Below are 21,778 nucleotides of genomic sequence, written 5' to 3'. Positions count from 1 at the left end.
AGCAAATGTCTACAGTCGCATGAAAACATTCACGAAACTGCGGACTGGTGTTGACAAACATGTCCGTCATAAATCGGCTCCGTCTACTTTAGCATAAGCACTGAGTGCCTTGTAACAGCCTGTCTGGGATCACAGTGCCGATCTGTGTAGTTCCCATAAACCGTGCAATCATCTGTCATGTCTAAAAGGGATCTCATCCAGTCGCTATTTGATATGTCTCCCGATGATGTAAGTACACATGTTTATCGTAATTGTATTCACTATTGATTGATGACTGCGGAAACCAACGTAATAACATTGGGAAAGAGCAGTCTGTCTGACCTCAGACCCTATCCATTTTCAGACTTTATCCTCAATCCGACAATAAGTAGAGCTATGAGCATCTTGTGGGATAACATTAGATCCTAGATCATGGATTCTAGGTACTGAGTGGCATCTAACTGCGGCTATTTGTTTCTTAATAGGGCAATCTGATGGGGTTTGAAATATTAGGAACTATTAACCGCTAGTATCACCTTAACGTATCGCCGGGTGTCTGTGGATGTCATTAGCGGAGAGTGATTACCGACGTCACTGAACTGCCCGTTATACTAATGACCACATGAGCGAGAGACGTTTGATAAATAGGCATAAAGACCTGTGACCCGTGAAGATCCGGGGTAGAATAGATCTTCAGAAACCGATGTCGTAAAAGGCGACTATGCTTGTCGTAAGAGGCGACTAACGCGATCGGGTGGTCAGGCTCGCTGACTAGGTTTATGCATGTCATCGATCGTACACCAATTGCGTGGATTGATGCTCGTGACGTCAATCACTGGATTGTCTGGTCCAGCCTCGATTATTTACAGACCGCCGTCATAAAGCTGGAATATTGCTGAGTGCGGCGTTAAACAACAAACAACAACAATATAGATACCTGTAAGTTAAGGTTATCGTTGTTGAGAAAAACAAACATATGCCGTTGTCATGTGTCGTCATAGTCAGAAGATGTATGGTTCCTAAATGATACATTTAGGGCAGGCGTTTGATTAAGATAGCACTTCCTGCAGCATTCTCCACATGAGGTCACTTACTGTGACTGTACTATCAGTGGGTGATGTCTCAACAACAGCCGATTTTTTGTGTGCATACATTGATACCCCTCACGCATGCTCACGTATTAGGTGTGATGCCTTATTGAAAGCTAGTTATTTTATAGAGTATCAGAGTCGTGCAGGTAGACGTGTAATCTTGGTGAAATCAACGCTGACAGGTATGATGATGACAGATCATTGTTCATCCTCGAGGTGGGGGTACTGGTGGCAGAGTTGCGTCCCTTGGGCACGCCAGAAACCTATGATTGTGGGTCCGAATCCCGGTTCGCCCCGATTTTGTTTCTAGGTTTGTCAGCACCATACCCGTGCTCGTTGGTTTCACCGAAGTGGTAAACGTCTTAGACCTGCATCACTTCGGGCTTTCCTCCCACATTAAGCTAACACACCGTGATATAACTGGAATACTGTTAAAAGCGGTTAAACCCAACCCACTCATACTCGAGGTCAAAATGTCATTCGAACCCACAACCTGCGGACGCTGACAAAAGGTATCTATCTTCGAATTGAAGTCTCATCGCCACTGGGCCGTCGGTGTTCCCATATGTCCCACAGGGCTGTCAACTTCTTACCATGAAGAACACACTAAGACTCAGATTAATCAACTCCTGCATCATCTCATGGAAATGCTGAGAAGAAAGTCATTACATGTAACCATATGTGTTCAAGCTAACTGTATAATAGAATTACAAGTCGCACACTGACAAACATGCATTCGACTGTGACAGCAAATAATCACCTTTCTCAGCACAGACAACTTCCAGGGCTCCCTCATCCACGGCAGATCGCCAGGCGTGGTCCCTCAACAATGCCTAAGTGAGATTTGTTTCCTAGTGTGCAGAAGTTTATGAACGTATGTAATACAGTTGATGCATGTTGATGCCCTCGGGGATGCTCAGGGATATCTAGGGCATTTATTTCTGTCCGTGATGATTACGCTGTTGGTACTCCATTCAAGAAGCATGTGTTGTATTAACATGAGAAAACAACTTGAAACATGTTTCTAATCCAACATGTTTCAATCCTATGTAGTCCAATGTATATAACACAATGTGAAAATACTGAACTTGAGTAAGTGAGTGAGTATGGTTTTACACCGCTTTTAGCAATATTCCAGTAATATCACAGCGGGGGACACCAGAAATGGGCTTCACACATTGTACCCATGTCGGGAATCGAACCCGGGTCTTCGGCGTGACGAACGAACGCTTTAACCACTAGGCTACCCGACCGCCCTACTGAACTTGAAACGTTTAGAGACGCTAACACTGTCCTTAACAGTTTTAGCCATCTTTTCGACAAGCAGATTTTTTTTTTTCCCGGAATAATTTCTTATCATGTTTGTTAAAACAAGATTTACCCCGTTCTTACATTTTGCGTACACATAATTTATCTCCCAAGTATTTTATAATAACTGTTTTAACATTTCAAACTAATATTCCGTATTAATAATGTCATACAAATATCACGTGACCGCCACCGTTGTCTAGTGGTGGAACGTTAGTTCGGACAGGTACAAGCAACCACATACACACACGTGCACCCACTTCGCTGTATAAGAACAATCTTTAACGCGGCGTTAAGCCCTATTTCTCTTCACCTCATAATCTATGTGGAATTGCTATCGAAAAGACAACGAAATCAAGTAGGACCAGACAACGCTTGTAATAGTTATGTACATCATTTTGGAGCATAAGAAACTGTTATCAAAACATAAGAGATCGTCATGAAAACATTACCAAACTATCACAAATGTCCAAATAAGGTTTCAATGCGTGTCTTGATTGATTGGTGACAATGACTGTGATTATCTTGATTTGTTGGAAACAAAATTAAAATTGACTTTTATTCATGAAAGCATCACAAAGCATCACCTGTTTTGATCAGAACTATCTATGATTTGTTTGTTTGTTTGTTGTTTAACGCCGCACTCAGCAATATTCCGGCTATATGACGGCGGTCTGTAAAATAATCGAGTCTGGACCAGACAGTCCAGTGATTGACATCATGAGCATCGATCCACGCAATTGGGATCGATGACATGTATCAACCAAGTCAGCGAGCCTGACCACCCGATCCCGTTAGTCGCCTTTTACGACAAGCATAGTCGCCTTTTACGGCAAGCATGGGTTGCTGAAGACCTATTCTACCCCGGAATTTTCACGGCTATGAACTATCTATGAAGAATTATAACACATCAACATGATAGTGAACAGAGTGACCTGTCTGTGAGAAGGAACATCATTATGAGTTCATTTAGAACTGATCAACATTTGGCAAACTGCTTCCTACAATCACTCCAGACAACGTAATAACCCATCTGCCTACGGCAGAAGACAAATAGATGGCTGAGTTAAGTCAATAGACAAATCAATTATTGAACCTGTTCAAACTGCCCATCAAATGATATGCTAAATTTACTACGACTAAAGAAACTTTATTTATTCTCTGCTTGTATCATGGTTATACTACCGCCTGTAGTGAAGGTTCTCGACACGAGATCCAAACACACACATGACCACTCCACATCTGCACATTGCTTATGCGCCAAGAATTTTGATATAATGATAGATGTTATAAGATAGTTTCAATAATATTTGCAAAAAAAGAAAATTAATTCTTGTATTGGAGTTTGGATAGAATGCACATCGAAACCTTAATTACCGGTTGGAGACAGGATTGCAATACTGCATACCATCGCCGACCAATTAAAAATAAAGCGGGCATTCAAAGTTAGCATCTATCCAATCTGCATTCCTCTTTTCAGGACGTAATTCCGGAGCGTGGACGCCATATTTCTCTATCAATATTTCGACAAAAGTCGAAGGCGTATATAGAATGCACATCGGATCTAGCAGGGGAACGGTCGCTTCATAATCGCAAGATGACAGCCCTGTACACCATCGCTGTTAAATCTCTAAGTAAACAGACATTCAAAGATACCATCTGGCCCCGTGCATTTCCCTCATCAGGGCGAACGTTCAATGCATGTCAATAACTACCATTGGAGAGCCCTAAACGAATGATGTCCTTGTCCGATAATTAGTAGAATAATTATTGACTATATAGGCTAATGTGGTCAGCATTGTCAATCACTGACCAATTATTTTTACTGTGAGCTGCAAATATGATGATTACAGGCAGCTGAAGGCGACGCTATTCGGGGGCATGGGAATTGCTCTCAACTAACTTAAGGATGTTAACATTTCATGCAGGAATGTCGTCACTAATTACCCAAGGTCGCGCTGGGAGGGAATGTTTGGTTTAGGGGACATTGTATTTGTGTATAAAAAACACATGGCATCACGACCATTCTACATCGCCCGAAACAGCTGAAAAAGACTTATTTTCATTCACTAGCATTCATTTTCTTTCATTCTCTCGTGTGGCATGCAAGGCCCGGTTTATAAAGAAAACTGAAGTCCACTTAACGTGACATTTATACTTCGACCTGTAACTTCAAATAACCATGGCACATAGATCATTGTGTGCAATGGACCTAGGGTTGGCAAAACGGTAGTGGCACCACAGGCCAGGAAGATTTTAAATACTTTTTGCTGGAATAAACAGTTGCATATAAATAATATCAGTGTACACTTTCTCAGAAGCGACATCTACAGCGTCATTATATGTTATAGCCAATGGAGATACGTGTGTGGCTTGGTCATAATATTAGTGCTAAAGAATTGAATTCAAGTTAATTTGTGATTGCATATAGTTCTTTGATTCTACCTTGCATTGTTCGGTCTGGATTCCTATTTTAATAACGGATAAACTGTTTGTAATTGTTCTATATCAAAGAACATGTGCACCGCAATGACACGATATAGACACAGACATTCGCAATGATCACTTTCATCTTATTCTATTTTTTATGTCCATGCATGATGTCTTTGGTAACAAGCATGATCTCCATATGTTTTTGTGTGAGGAACGGGGCGGTCGGGTAGCTTAGTGGTTAAAGCGTTCGCTCTTGACGCCGAACACCCGGGTTCGATTCCCGACAAGGGTACAATGTGTGAAGCCCATTTCTGGTGTCCCCCGCCGTGATATTGCTGGAATATTGCTAAAAGCGGCGTGAAACCATACTCACTGACTTTTGTATGGAACGTGTGGACGATTCCTTTTAATGTATATCCTCATGTTTATAGTTTCTTATATATTTAATTTGGTTTAAACTTTTTAAAATGGATACCAAAGAAATGCTATATTATAATGTTGTTATACAACGAATACAGTACGCATAATGTAAATAGACATATCATATTATATATTAATTATATACTGTGTTTATGAAAACCTTAGAATGATCAGTGCACATACAATCCAAATATTTTTTACAACAGCAATACGTCATAAGACGACATTAGACATTAGACGACACGTATTTACGAAAGGTTGACGGCATTGTTAATGATTTCAAGGAAATATCATTCTTATTCTAAACATCCGTACTAAAAATTAAAAATGTTTAATCGAAAATGGAAAACCTGTAAGAATGGACGATCATCCTAGAAAGGAAACGTTTTGAAAATGTTTATAAGATAAGATAAATGTCATTTGCCCCAAAACGATACCATCTGTCATAAACATATAAAGCTATACGTATTGTAAACATATCACATATATGGTGTAAGGACTTTGTATGCATGTGGAACCAAATAATAAAGTACATCAAAATAAATAAATTAATAAAATAAACGAATAACAATCAAAACACATTTTTGTGATGCATGTGGTCTAATAGATGTACGTTTGTGTTGACGAAGTTGCTCTTCGAATCGGAACACTCTTGGACTTCTACTCACATAGTCAATCGAAATGCGCAGATAAAGGCATTTAGTTCTTTAAATGCCAAACACGTTATCTGCGTTCAAGGCCATGTATATCTCAACACAAGTACTTGGAACACTTATAATCAAATTTATCTTGCCATTCGGAATAAGTGATGGATTAAATATATTGATTTCCCCAATTACTTGATTAATTGAGGATGCGGCACTGTTTGGATGTAAACTAATATTCAAAGTGTCATGGGGTCTTTAACCGCAATGCTCTTGCCATCTCCCTTGGGAGATGTATGTTCAATATTGATCCTAATGCGTTATCTATTGATGGAGTGATATACCGCATGGGAAGCGAGATAACGCCATTCTGATGGAAAAACAATGGACGGATGATAGTAATTGACATATCATTAAGCTCATTCGAGTGAGGTCTATTTTCAAATGAAACTCCGATCTCGTTTGTACGATTCCAACTATATCATGGCCATATGTTTACGAATCACAATCAAATAGTAATAACACCTGGTGTCCGCGAAAGTGGGAGCCTACCGGAAGACGCTTCCAGGATGACGAGGACATAAAGGCTGCCACAGAGGCGTGGTTAGAGGGCCAATCTGCGGATTAATATAAAAGTGGTATTAAAAGCTTGAAGGACAAATGGAATAAGTGTATTAAGGTGAATGAAGATTATATTGAAAAATAAAAGTGCAAAATATATTCTGCAACTTGGTTGTGTATTGAAGTTGCAAAACTTATTGAACGCCCCTCGTACCTACTGTATTGGTTATATGACGTACGGGGAGTCTTTGATCATCGATAATCATATCATATATTGTATCAACATTGTCTTACGCAGTTGAAGATCCACCTGATCTTATATAATCCTCGGGGGTCTCTCATTCACTCTTGAACGCCACAGCCAACCTCACAACAGTAGCAAATAAAATGGACATAATCTCTTTCATATTCTTAAGAAATCCCTGCCAAAAGCAGAGTTGATTGGACGTTTCCAATTACATCATGGTCATGTGTTTATGAATCACTATCAAATAGTGATGATACTACGTTTTTGTGAAAAGGTGAGTGTAGGAAGGAGAATCATCCCCTAAAGTTGTCACCATGTCCGCAAGGGTGGCTGATGGTGTTAGCCCTTTCAGATACGTGATGACAACGCGTAAGCCAATTAGGTCCATTTCTATCAACAGTCACTTTGATGCCTGCAGAAATATGCTGCCTTGTTGTTCATTTGGTTCACATTCAGTCTGCAAGCATTAAACGTACAATTGTACAAAATACATGAATACATCCGTGGTAGTTAGGTTCAGAACATTTCAGCCAAACTAACACACTAACCAGTGATGAATCATTATGTTATAACATGTGAGCGAGTATGGTTTTACGCCGCTTTTAGCAATATTCCAGCAATATCACCTAACACAAGAAATGGGCTTTACACATCATACCTATGTCGGGAATCGAACCCGGGCAAACGCTTTAACCACTAGGCTACCCGGTCGCCCCTTGATGTTATAAAGAAGAGGGTGTGGTGGTGATATGAATTACAATCACATAATCAGTCATGCATATCTGTATACATGTCTCTGTGTTAATGCCAATTAACTTTGTTGTATTGTCTATACTATCTTGATGTTTAAAGGTTGCTGAGTGAATGGCGACGATGCTTTCGGTTTCATTAACCAGAAAGTAATACGGCTTCGCTGGGTCTATATCGACATGTATGCTTGTACTTTCAGGTCAATGGGCTTCTGAGAAGGCCACGAGCATACAACAACAGCTGGAAGGTATAGGAAGGAGAGACTGAGAATGGCGTCAGTGATGACGTTATCATACAAATTGACAATCACATGATACTATAATAAGACGTTCCCTAGAGCCATAAGCTTGACCTTCTGATCGCTCGGGACTTCAATACGTATCACTTGCATGACCAAAAGACGCGTCTAGCCTGCTGTTTTCAAATTGATAGTCCAAAGAACAAGTATGGGGTATTTCAAATCAGCAGTATGCACGGTTATTTTGAAGGAGAGGATTGTGTAGGTCTTATGTGTGAAAACATGTTTCACTGACGTCCTATTAGAATCACACTAGGGTTGTAAGTAAATTCCTCACATTATTTGACAAGGGTAGTCAACGCAGACTAAGAACATTGTGCGATTCTAGAATGACGTCTGTGGCCTCTGGCTGAAAGTGGGGCGGTCGGGTAGCCTAGTGGTTAAAGCGTTCGCTCGTCACGCCGAAGACCCGGGTTCGATTCCCGACATGGGTACAATGTGTGAAGCCCATTTCTGGTGTCCCCCGCCGTGATATTGCTGGAATATTGCTAAAAGCGGCGTAAAACCTCATTCACTCACTCACTCTGGCTGAAAGTGTTAACTGGACTGTTGTAATAGCGCCGCAAATCACCATAGAATAAAAGTATCTTACGATTAGAAAAAACATGCTGGGGATATTAGACGGTCTGAAATCGCGTACCTACGATGGAAGTAGAAATCCTTATCCTTAGAAATAACTGTTCCTGGGGTAATGCGTGAAGGGGTTTTCCAAAGTGTCACTTCTCAATACGCACCATGGGAAGTTCACAGATCCTATGCAAGGACATTGACGTGGGATTCGAAACTTAAACAGTTATTGAAATAATTTTGTATAAATGTAAGCGATATGGTTATTCTTTGTGTATTTCATGTAAGGCAACTCGATACAGCTGGAGCACACTATATTCCACATATCGTAGATGCAAGTGGATCCAAGTGAACGCCTAAGTCTGCAGCTCAATGAATTAATTCCTTTTCAGATTAAGCTCTAGGTGACAAGTGGTGTTTTCTGCAGTGAAAACGACATAGAGCCTTACTCACTACTGAAGGACTATAACCAAGAAGCAAGAAACTTTCCAAGTGTTATACACATCTTGATGCTATGAGTAAAATGAATTCTGCTGCAACAAGTATTTATGTATATAATATTTAGCAGTACTTTATGTACCTCTCTCGGACTTTACGTAGACATTATTTTATATATATACAGCGTAACGGTATAACTGTACTCTTGAAAATCGTATTTGTGAAACCATTGAGTAAACTATACAGCTCATTTTTAGAGCTTTTGTATAATAGATAGATAGATATATGTATATACAAAAATTAGGTAAATGTTCACTCGGTGTACATGTAATATATAATAAAGTAATAAAGTCCACGTTAGTCCATCATCTTCTTTATATCAGTTTCAGACATAGTCCTTTCGCTGTCTCATGACAGCTCTTCAGTGTAACTGACATACTTATGATGACGTCATAAATTACAACTGTGACGTCATAATGTTTTTACACACTCCAGCGACGACACCAAGTAATTTAACAATTGTAGGGAGACATTGAATTAAAATATACAGTATTTGTAAAGTAAGAGTGTAACATTTACGACTGAAATGAGAAATCTGTTAATACATTCTAGAGTTCAATTTGGGTTTCATCAATTGGATATATCGAACATCAGGTATATATATACTTAGTCGTTATATAAATACAGACACTTAGTCGTTAACAACAGTCTGTGTGATCACATATATATATAATACAGCCATAAGTGCTTGAGACGTGTTGTTTTGTATTTTAGAGAATGTCATTTGTATTGTTAGCGCCTCATGAACGATCTCCTGAACAATGCAAACACGAGTGACATTAAAGTAATCCCCCATCAGATCACCAGTCCATGGCATGTCAGTAGAGCTTCGTGAGCTGTAAGCTGAAGTTTTAACCTAATCTGGGGAACTGTCAAGATTCATTCTGGACATCGATGTGTTTAGGAGGAAATGCTAGCTGATGATTGAATTAGGTGAGCTGACAGACATTCAGTACGTTTACATGTACATGCATTTCCGATCACATCATTCCATCAAACACGCTTTGGAAACAACTGTATATTTTTCAGAATCTCTAAGTACAGAAAGACTAAAACTTTTTTAACTTCAGGTAGTGGTTGCAGGATTGTTTAGGCTTACATACCCCTGTGTGCAATCCGTTATTTCACTTTTGTTTTATGATTGTCCATGGTAGGGGATCAGGGATGGACATTTGAGGACTTCCTTCGTCGTTTTTGTTTGACGTTCTTCCATAAGTGATACGTGTTAATACGCAGCATTACATTTTAAAAGCAACCGAGGTAATTTCACACATAAGTTTTCAGACATTAAGAAATTATAGTCACATCAAATTAACCCTTTGTATTTGGGAATCTCCATACCTTCATTGTATCGTTACACTAATGACACCAGGTGTTCACAAACTGCGTAAACATGCCAGTAGCATCATTGTATCGTCACACTGATGACGCCAGGTGTTCACAAACTGCGTAAACATGCCAGTAGCATCATTGTATCGTCACACTGACGACACCAGGTGTTCACAAACTGCGTAAACATGCCAGTAGCATCATTGTATCGTCACACTGATGACACCTGGCGTACACAAACTGCGTAAACATGCCAGTAGAATCATTGTATCGTCACACTGATGACACCAGGTGTTCACAAACTGCGTAAACATGCCAGTAGCATCATTGTATCGCTACACTGATGACGCCAGGTGTTCACAAACTGCGTAAACATGCCAGTAGCATCATTGTATCGCTACACTGATGACGCCAGGTGTTCACAAACTGCGTAAACATGCCAGTAGCATCATTGTATCGCTACACTGATGACGCCAGGTGTTCACAAACTGCGTAAACATGCCAGTAGCATCATTGTATCGTCACACTGATGACACCAGGTGTTCACAAACTTCGTAAACTCGCAGTAGCATCATCAATATGCGAAGGTTGAGGTCACCATACAGTCGTGCTCAGACATTGCGACCTTCACAACTCAGGTACTACTTCCCTCTAAACAACTGGAATGCTGACGACACGCTGGGAGCGTGGTACGTCGCTTAGCCTGGTATATCAGCAGTTGTATAGTAAGTCTCAGATTAGACAGAACTCTTGTAAGATGCCGGATATGCCGTCGGTGGTAGACATGGTATCCTTATTTGTTTATAGTATCATCTTATATGCGTTGGTAGAAGTATTTTACCTTACGAATTTCGTGATACAAGATGCACTAAAAAGAGGCATTAGTACCCTAAAATGATTCTGTTTTTTTAAACACACCCTTGGCAAATTATTCTAAGACAATGACAAATACGATTTCCAAAATCAATACTGATGATGTTATTGCGTGTAAATGTAAGGTCATTACATATCTCAAAGTAAGTGTTGGAAACAACTGGAGGAGAAATATGGCAGGTTTCTTGGTTGAAACTCGAGCATGAAGAGCACTTTGCTCAATCTTGAAATCTAACGAATTTAAAAAACAACCCATTTCATTCACAACATTATTGATTGTCGCGGTAACATGGCCTTGTCTTACTTTCCCAAAAAGATTGTCACTTGGTCGCATGAAATTGACAACATGCTGTCGATTTACGCCTCGTGTGTCAGTTATAAGCGACGCGAGTGTTGCTACTCAGGATTTTATACAGTGTTATTGAATCCATATGTTTCTCGACGGATTCGTTGGGGCATAGCTGCACAACATTTTATTTTTTTTAAATAACCCATTTGCTGCCTAAATGTGTTTTTAGTGATTAATAGATAAACATATTCTGTTTTAATATTTGAGATAGTCTAACTGCAGAACAGATATTTTGGTGTTAAATGTATCAGAATCGAGCTCTGAGCGTCAAATCATAACGGTACCACGTCATGTATCACACAAGAGGCGAATTTAGTAGCGTTTTACTTTAGGTCAATAGGATACACACTAACCGCTTACTGTTTCCATTTTGACAGATACATTACTTTTCTCCACCTACGAGTACCGTCTTCAGCGCAGATCAGCTGATATCGTTAAGGATTCCCAGAACATAACCTACATGTTATTATTTTAACGGAGGAACGAGTGGCCGAAACCTCAGCAGCAGAGTGTGTACAGAGATACCCCGATCCACTGACCTCGGGATCGAATTCGATACACCGTCCGACTATGCCCCCTGGGGCCTCTTTCGTAGCGCTTTGACTATTTTAAATGTATGTGAGTATATGGGAGGTACGATCATCTAAGCACGAAGATCGCTCTGTTGAACGAGGCCTTGTATGTTAACACTATGTGGGTTAAACGTATGAGGCGTGCTTCACTTTGAAATGGGGCGGTCGGGTAGCCTAGTGGTTAAAGCGTTCGCTCGTCACGCCGAAGACCCGGGTTCGATTCCCGACATGGGTACAATGTGTGAAGCCCATTTTCCGGTGTCCCCCGCCGTGATATTCCTGGAATATTGCTAAAAGCGGCGTAAAACCATACTCACTCACCCACTTTGAGCTTGTGTCCCTGTTATACCGTGTTATGGTTAGCTGTTATACCATGTTATGGTAAGCTGTTTATACCGTGTTATGGTAAGCTGTTTATACCGTGTTATGGTAAGCTGTGTAAACCGTGTTATGGTAAGCTGTGTATACCGTGTTATGGTAAGCTGTGTATACCGTGTTATGGTAAGCTGTTTATACCGTGTTATGGTAAGCTGTTTATACCGTGTTATGGTAAGCTGTTATGCTGTGATTTAACCCATGTGCCATTCACCCAACATAGTCACCAGTTAGTCGAGCGATTATGTTCCACTGAAGCTGAACATAGTATATAACATACCAGTATAAAAACTTGCCCAATCTCTAACTAGTGCCTAGTCAAAGAACAGGCAAAACGCATCTTAAGGGTGAGTGAGTTGGGTTTAACACCACTTTGAACAGTATTCCAGTTACAAGCATGTCAGCTTAATGTGGGAGGAAAGCCCAACGTGATGCAAGTCTCAGACGTTTACCAGTTTGTGAAACCCACGAGCACGGATATAGTGATGACAAACCCAGAAACAAAATCGGGACGAATCGGGATTCGAAGCCACGATCATATTCTGTGGTGTGCCCAAGGGACGCATCTAAGGAAGGTGCTAAGGGAATGATACTAGTTCCTCTATTATAGGTTCAGTCGTGGTTTAATGATGGCGGAACATGGTGTACTTGTTCGGGATCGGTTGAAGCCCAACGGTGATTATTTACTTGGAGCCATGGCATAGAATCCAGATTGTCAGCTTCCTGTGTCAAGAGCGTTACCATGTAATTGTCTAAGTCTCCTTTGCGATATGAAATAATCTTACTGGTGTGATCATTTACCCAGTAAATTGCCTGTGTCATGAAGTAATGCATTCTCTTATCTCGGCATCGTTGTCCTGAGTTCAAGGAGATGTTCCAACAAATTCATGAGAATAATGCAGAAAATTAGAACTGACTTCTGAAATTATCGATCCATTTACTGGTTTCTGTAGGCAATGCGTAAGTCAACGGGGTTTGATAAAGAAGATTCAAGCATGTTCATACAAAATTAATGCATGCTCTTAGTGTTGAATCTGTATGACGGCATACATCGCCTGTATCAAGCACATGTGTTCACCAGGGTAAACCAGTTCCCCTCATTATGGACAGTATAAAGGAATCACGCACTGCAGATAAATGTGAACAAAACCCTTTCCGTATTTAAAAACATGATTTAAAGTTATGTGTTTTGTATTTCAGAGTTATATGAATAAAGCAACAAAACACTTTCCATGTTCATAAGAAACATCCAAAAGCAGAGTCGATTGTACGATACCGACCAAAACATGGATATGTGTTTATAAATCACTATCAAATAGTGATGATACTAAGTGTCCGCGAAAATGGAGAGCGTATCTTGCCCCTCCGGAGGCTCCCGTCATAACACATGCGAAGGCAAGTCAATTGTTTACCGGAAAAAAACACGAGAACGTATGGTACAAGTCAAAATAAGGAATTGCATCATTTTTATTACTGATGCGTCAAATTTGGAAATGTCCCCAACATGTCTCCCGTAAATTGGTTTGATGAAGACAAAGACTAGACGACAACATACCCGACAAGATTACTGTCAATATCCACTGGACCTAATTGAGTATGTTTAAACTAGCATTATATGACAACTTAATTAGAATTGACTTTCACTTTGTGTGAGTTCATTTGAAGTATCCAATAAACTCATACAAAGTGAAGGTCAATTCTTATAAAAAATTATCACAATTTCTTACCTCAAAGGATGTAGATCTAAACACAATTTTATTTAGTACGTGTGACTTCATGTTAACACTGACAGCCATACAACAACCAGCTATAATGCGGAAGAAAATAGTTCCTCAAACAGAGAGGTGACATGAGCGTATGGATGCACAACTTGCTCGTCCGAAACATCTTACGCAACACATGTGTTCAAATAATATCACCATTAGATGAGAGAGGTTTGTAAAGAACTACCTCTGTAAGTCGGTCACAATGACAGCGCGTCGTAATACATTTACATCAAGTACAAGACGTCAAAATGGCCGACACGATAAACGTGACGGGAGAGAAGTTGTTAATGAACCTGTGGCGGTAACATGTGTTAGTCATCATTGATCAACTGGCCTATCATTGAAAGGTAATTAAAGATGCGTCAAACAGACACTAAGGTAAATTCATAGATTGCTGGAGACGGTCACTGTCAGCCTAGACACGGATCGAGTCGATACTACGATAGTTTGGATATGCATTTCTTCGTTTGTTCATAAGGATGGGCCGTAGCGAGGATATTCGTGGACAATTATGCAGTAACGCTCTCTGACTTTTCTCAATGTATACTGAAACGCTGAGACCAAGATTAAAGGTTCTAAATGTTCAGAAAGAACGCTTATGTATGTTTTCGTGCTTGGGAATTCCCAGGGGTTTACCCCGGAGAGCGGAAGGTTCGGGGTTTGATTCCCGGCCGCGTCATACCAAAAGACGTTAAAAGATTAAAAAGACTTGTTGTTACCATGTCTGGCGCTGGGCATTAAGGTGCTAAAACAAGGATTGGTCGGCTCGGACTCAGTATACTGTGTCTGAGTGGGGTATTCATGTTAAACTGCGGCATGGTATCTCAGTGAGCTAGCACTATAAATCGGCATCTGTCCGGACTACTGCAAGCAGCCACACACACGTGCATGCACGTCGCTATATAAGTTCAATAATCTTGGACGCGACGTTAAACCCAATTTCACCTCACCTCACCAGGGTTTTCCCCAGAAATGTGAAAGTAGTCCGTCAGTATTAACGTCATTTCAAGAACATAGTCTCGTTAAAAACGGATTAACTTCAAATTGTGTCGTTCATACACTTAGGAACGTCAATTTCACGGTCATGTGACCGAGCTCTCGTCCAATGGAAAAGCCGTATATCGTGTAAACGTCAAATTAAAAAATTATATCAGTTTGATGTCAGACTGACCAATCTCCAAGTCAAGAACCTTGACACACGAATACATGTACACAGCACACCCATGTGTATCATAGTAATCAGTTCGACACGTTTAGTAAAACCTCACTTTTCGCCCTGAGAAGATTCGGGTTAGAATTGGTCTTCAGCAACCCGTGCTTGTCTCCCCCGTGAACATCCTGTTAGAATGTTCTTCAGCAACACATGCTTGTCGTAAGAGGCGACTAACAGGATCGGGTGGTCAGGATCTCAGTTGTGCAGATCGATGCTCATGATGTCAATCACTGGATTATCCAGACTCGATTATGTACCGACAGCCGTCATATAGCTGGAATATTGCTGCGTTCGTCGTTAAACAACAAACACATAGCTGTCTGTAAGCGTGTATGAAGCCTAACCTTCAGTTTGAATACTTAGATTGGAACTGACATGCACGTGTGAGACGTGTCAACTCAAACTAATAAGCAAAAAGGCTTTTGGGCGCTACAAACTCACAACATTTGTCTCCTCCTTCGGAGACCATTCTTATTGGTCCTGAACCATTTCAAATTGTGCCACGTGGGAAGATAAATTATGGCCTTTAGGTAGCAAAGTAATATGACAGTAATTGCGATATGATTAAGCTCCCTCGGGTGAGAATAATTTTCATGTGTAACTCTTTGATATGATTCCAAACTCCATTTATTTTATTGATTAAGTTTAAAATTGTGACAACATGTGTGATATTTTTCGGCGTCACAGCACACATCCTGTCCCCTGATCTTGTGTGTTTCTTCACAAAGGGACCAATATCCCATTCCTCATGCACCAGATCGTTTCATATGTTTTAGAAACAAAAAGGTATTTAAATGATAAACGACTTATATATAAGTGATAATTCCCCTTTTCTATATACGCTCCGTGCGGGAAAACAAGTACAAGATATAATACTATACATGTGAAATAGCTGTTAACCTATGAATGATCCATAAGGAAAAAACACAACTTTTTCAAGTTTCTTATAGAAATAAAAATAACGATTTACTGATAGCCTTTGCTATGAATAATGTTATTCTGTGTGAATAATAAGTGTTTACGTTCACGCACAACACACATACACTCTTCAAAAAAGGAAAGCACAGGTAGTATGTAATTCCTTGAACCTGACTACACAAAAATTCCGGTATAGCAATTGGATATGTGTTATTGGAAAATGTTGGTGGCCTAATATTCGACAAACGGTGCGTCAAAACGCAGCCATTGTCCATTTGCAATGGCTTAAAGGGCATTGTTTTCACACTTGTTCAAAAATGTCATGGAGGAAAACAGTAAAGCAAAATGCACGTACAAGTTATGGCATTCGTAACTCGTGGTAGAGGCTATATAAAGGCAAGCATAAGCCAATAATTTGTCATTCAATTGTCAACATTTTTCAAGTTCGAAAATGCCGAGACTTAGCGCTGCCGATCGGAACATCGCCATAGGACGTACCCGAAGAGCGGAATCGCAGTCTTCTATTGAACGCCACTTCAACGTCCACCACAGCAACATTTGCAGGACGCATCCCTGGTTTGAGAAGAGTATCGGACCAGACTGTCAGAAACCATCTTCGCGAGACTGGAATCCGACCCAGAAGACCAGTTATCGTCCCTGTTGTGCAACAGATCCATCGACAGCGACGCTTGCGTTGGTGCCATACCTTACAGCCTTGGAATTTGAGAAACTGGAGACGAGTGTGGTTAAGCGATGAATCACGATTTCTTCTTCACCGGCGAGATGGAAAACAACGTGTTTATCGTCGTCGAAATAAGCGTTCTGCACCACATTGTGTACGTCAATTCGACAATTTCGGTGGCAGTAGTGTCATGGTGTGGGGTGGGCCATATCCTACACCACGAGATATGACTTGGTTGTGGTTCAGGGAAATTTGACAGCAAATCGCTACATGAATCAAATTCTTCAACCTCACTTTCTACCAATCGTTGACCGCCAGAGGGAGCTGTTTCAAAAGGACAACGCTCCACCGCACACAGCTCGTGTCACGGTAGACTACCTTCATGATGCCAACATCAACGTCTTGCCCCGATCTCCAGATCTCAACCCAATCGAACTTTCTAGGATGAACTCGATTGACGTGTAGGTCAACGTCAGAACACGTCGCAGACACTCCCACAACTGGCCAACGCGTTACATGCAGAATGGCGCAGAATTCCGCAGGACAGTATTCGTACACTTATCCAGTCAGTGCCCGGGGCGGTCACACGAGATACTGAGTTCAGCGCAACGTCGTGGCCGTATGTGACATGACAATTAACAGTTTTCAATGCATTTGTACAATGACAACTGGGACTAAATTTCATATTTGTATCTATGATATTAAATTAAATATATCGACTTTATTAGGTACAGTAAAGTTACTAAAACTCTACCCGTGTAGAGTGTATGTTTAATAAACACAACACGTATATGTATTTAAATATTTATTTTGTTTTAAGACATAGACAAATATATACAGTGTATAACGTCAAACGCCAGAGAATAATCAGTCTCGATTATCCGTCGAAGCAGACTAAAATAGTTTAATTATCTATCAAAAAACGAAAGGGATATTCGAAAATAACGGATATTTTCAGAAATAGAAAATGTATCTAGTGATGTAAATGGATGGACATGAAAAAGGGTGCAAACAACCAAGAAGATCGACAGGGATGTATTGTTAAGAAATGAACGTTTGAGATGACCTGATCAATAATGGTACATGCCCCTTAGACTTAGGCGCGGCATGGTCAGAATCAATCACCCAATGACAATTTGAGGAAGTCTTGTCCACTGCTGTTGCAGTGCCTGGCCCATTTCGGATAAAGTAGCGGGTGGTCTTTGAATTCGGCGTGCATGTCTGTCGATCATGTTCCTGACTATGGGGGGATGTCAGGTCTCATAGCTGGTAATTGCATTCTGGTGATGTTTTGCTGCAGGAGGTAGTCTTTTACGATATGTGTTCGGTGGGCACGATCGTTATCGTCTTGAAAGACAAAAGCTGCACTATCATGGCGCGCAAACTAATGGCGCCAGTAAATTGTCTCGGCAATACTGCTCAGTGACCTTTCCATGGACAATATGCAGTGACGTCCTGATAGTCATGGTGATCCCGCCTCATGTCATCACAGACCCACCGCCAAACTTGTCAATTTACCTTACGTTGACGTTCGCATGACGTTGTTGAGGACGCCTCTAACCACGTCCACGCCTATCAATAAAGTCCAGGGGGAGTCTGGGCTCATCTGAAAATATTACACGAGACCATTAGTGATTCCCCCTGTTTCTACGTCTACAACATCAATGGCGTCTGGCTAGAATGTGTCCATTTGTTAATTGTGGTAACAACACTTGGTCGGCCAGCATGCGGACTAGGTGCATGTAGACGATTTCTAATCGTCTGGCCAGCAACTTGAACTCTGGTGGTCTGCCGCAAGTGTAAAGCGATTTAACTGGCTCTTTGGATTCGATTCCTTTAAGCCATTTTCTGATAGATCGATCCTTGATTTGTGTTCCTGACCTATGGCGCCATGTGCGGGGTCGATCATTAACAGTTTGTGTGTGTAGAAACCTTTCCAAAAGTCTGCATTCTCAATCTGATCACTCATACTGAATTAAAGCAAGAATAGAGAGGTACTGTTGATAATGAAAATAAACAAGACTAATGGCGGTACATCTGGTGCCACTTGGTGATCAGATGGTGTCCGAGATACATCTGGTGCCACTTGGTGATGGTGTCAGTGATACATCTGGTGCCACTTGGTGATGGTGTCCGAGATACATCTGGTGCCACTTGGTGATGGTGTCCGTGATACATCTGGTGCCACTTGGTGATGGTGTCCGAGATACATCTGGTGCCACTTGGTGATGGTGTCCGAGATACATCTGGTGCCACTTGGTGATGATTCCGAGATACATCTGGTGCCACTTGGTGATGGTGTCCGTGATACATCTGGTGCCACTTGGTGATGGTGTCCGAGATACATCTGGTGCCACTTGGTGATGGTGTCCGAGATACATCTGGTGCCACTTGGTGATGGTTCCGTGATACATCTGGTGCCACTTGGTGATGGTGTCCGAGATACATCTGGTGCCACTTGGTGATGGTGTCCGTGATACATCTGGTGCCACTTGGTGATGATTCCGAGATACATCTGGTGCCACTTGGTGATGGCGTCCGAGATACATCTGGTGCCACTTGGTGATGATTCCGAGATACATCTGGTGCCACTTGGTGATGGTGTCCGTGATACATCTGGTGCCACTTGGTGATAGTGTCCGAGATACATCTGGTGCCACTTGGTGATGGGTCCGAGATACATCTGGTGCCACTTGGTGATAGTGTCCGAGATACATCTGGTGCCACTTGGTGATGGTGTCCGTGATACATCTGGTGTCACTTGGTGATGGTGTCCGAGATACATCTGGTGCCACTTGGTGATGGTGTCCGAGATACATCTGGTGCCACTTGGTGATAGTGTCCGAGATACATCTGGTGCCACTTGGTGATGGTGTCAGTGATACATCTGGTACCACTTGGTGATAGTGTCCGAGATACATCTGGTGCCACTTGGTGATGGTTCCGTGATACATCTGGTGCCACTTGGTGATGGTTCCGTGATACATCTGGTACCACTTGGTGATAGTGTCCGAGATACATCTGGTGCCACTTGGTGATGGTGTCCGAGATACATCTGGTGCCACTTGGTGATAGTGTCCGAGATACATCTGGTGCCACTTGGTGATGGTGTCCGAGATACATCTGGTGCCACTTGGTGATAGTGTCCGAGATACATCTGGTGCCACTTGGTGATAGTGTCCGAGATACATCTGGTGCCACTTGGTGATAGTGTCCGAGATACATCTGGTGCCACTTGGTGATGGTGTCCGAGATACATCTGGTGCCACTTTGTGATAGTGTCCGAGATACATCTGTTGCCACTTGGTGATAGTGTCCGAGATACATCTGGTGCCACTTGGTGATAGTGTCCGAGATACATCTGGTGCCACTTGATGATGAGGTCCGTGATACATCTGGTACCACTTGGTACGCTAAATTGAATTTGGAACCGAACGCGCAGTGTGAGGTTTCAAATGTTAAATTTAGCGCGCTTAAATCTACAGGTAACCTAGCTCTACATTGAAAACACAGTATGTTTATCTCCATTCTACCATGACTAAATAAAAAATTTGAGTGGGTTATCGATCTGAATTACTGAATCACATAACAAAATATGTTGCCGTATATACTCACGGCAACTTGGTAAGCTAACATGAGGTGGGCATCCCTAAAGAAAACAAAGCAAACTTTGCAAGGCTTTCGCTCTACATCGCGCGTCACCATTATGACGTCATATCGCTTATTGTGACGCAAAAGATATGACGTCACAGTCGTATATAGAAAAGCGCCAATATTCCAAGCTCTCTGTTGTCTCCAAAACGTAAATACATTCCCTTTGTTGGTTTCTGTCGTGTTTTTCTGCACGAAATGTATTGCCACACATCCTTTGAATATTGTAGTAACCGCATCTGTGCATTTTGTAACCTGTAATTGTAGATATAATTATTTAAATATGCCTACCGACAATGACTGAAAATAGTACTATTCTATGAATATTAGCTTCCGCGGTGATGCGGCCGTCAAACCAGCTGTTTCAATGAGAGGGGTTCTATTTTGATTTAATAGCCTCTGATTGACCAATCAGAATCGAGTAAATTCCAAATTCATGGTAGAATGAACCATAATCATATTTTATTAAATATCACTGCAAGGAAAAGGTTTCTTCAATAACGCTCGGAGATCAATGAAGCCAAACTTGTTTGACATTTTAAATCATCTTACAGTGTACTGTGTCTCCTTGGAATAAATGTTGTTTTTTCCACAGTTTCAATAGATGGCACTTCATACATGCAACAGCTTTCAGTAAATCGCATTGCACAGAATGAGAGCTGAAGATTAAGATGAAGATTGAACATAAGGTTTTATTGTGAATAATGATTAAAACCTTCTTGATCCAAATGCCACAAACCAAATGCATTTCGCATAACATGACTTGTCAATGTTTGAAAGATTTATTGACAGTGTTTATCGTCATAACCTGACGGGCGAAGATAAAGTACTTAAATACGCTTTTTGTCAGTAACTTTAAAGCAGGGGAGTACACATTTAGTGACAAAGCCCTGCCACACTAAACGACTTCCAAGTCTGGTGAGCTGTAAGCTGTGTTTAACCTCATCTGTGTGACAAGTAGGCTAAGCCAGACAGTTGCGTGTCTGGGAAAAGATAATGTATGCATTAGCACATTGCAGGATTGTCAAGCGTGATTCAATGAGAGGAAAAGCTGACCATGTGAAGAAATAACACAACTTAGTATAAATATTGTGTTGAGACGAAAGTATGTCCTTGTCCTTGTAATAAGGATTTGACTCAGGAACAATATTCCAACATTAACGTTGTGTCGTTGTAGTTTAAAGAAGTTGTCTCATCTTTTTCATATTTGGATCAAAACTTCCATAAGATCGTATGACAAGTTAACAGTAATTT

The 21,778-nt window shown here is 41.1% G+C and overlaps 1 long non-coding RNA gene across 1 annotated transcript; it reads left to right on the top strand.

The window, feature by feature from the left end:
• The first annotated feature begins 117 nt into the window (after positions 1 to 117).
• Positions 118 to 8,953, top strand: LOC124150585. Its single transcript, XR_006863252.2, has 3 exons — positions 118 to 228; positions 7,633 to 7,680; positions 8,691 to 8,953. It is a non-coding gene; the product is annotated as an uncharacterized LOC124150585 (long non-coding RNA).
• Positions 8,954 to 21,778: the final 12,825 nt, after the last annotated feature.

This window comes from Haliotis rufescens, unplaced genomic scaffold (genome assembly GCF_023055435.1).
Source record: "Haliotis rufescens isolate VD_foot unplaced genomic scaffold, xgHalRufe1.0.p SCAF_75, whole genome shotgun sequence".
Taxonomy (NCBI): domain Eukaryota; kingdom Metazoa; phylum Mollusca; class Gastropoda; order Lepetellida; family Haliotidae; genus Haliotis; species Haliotis rufescens.
The sequence above is the reverse complement of the archived record's forward strand: the minus strand, read 5'-3'. Positions and strand labels throughout refer to the sequence as shown.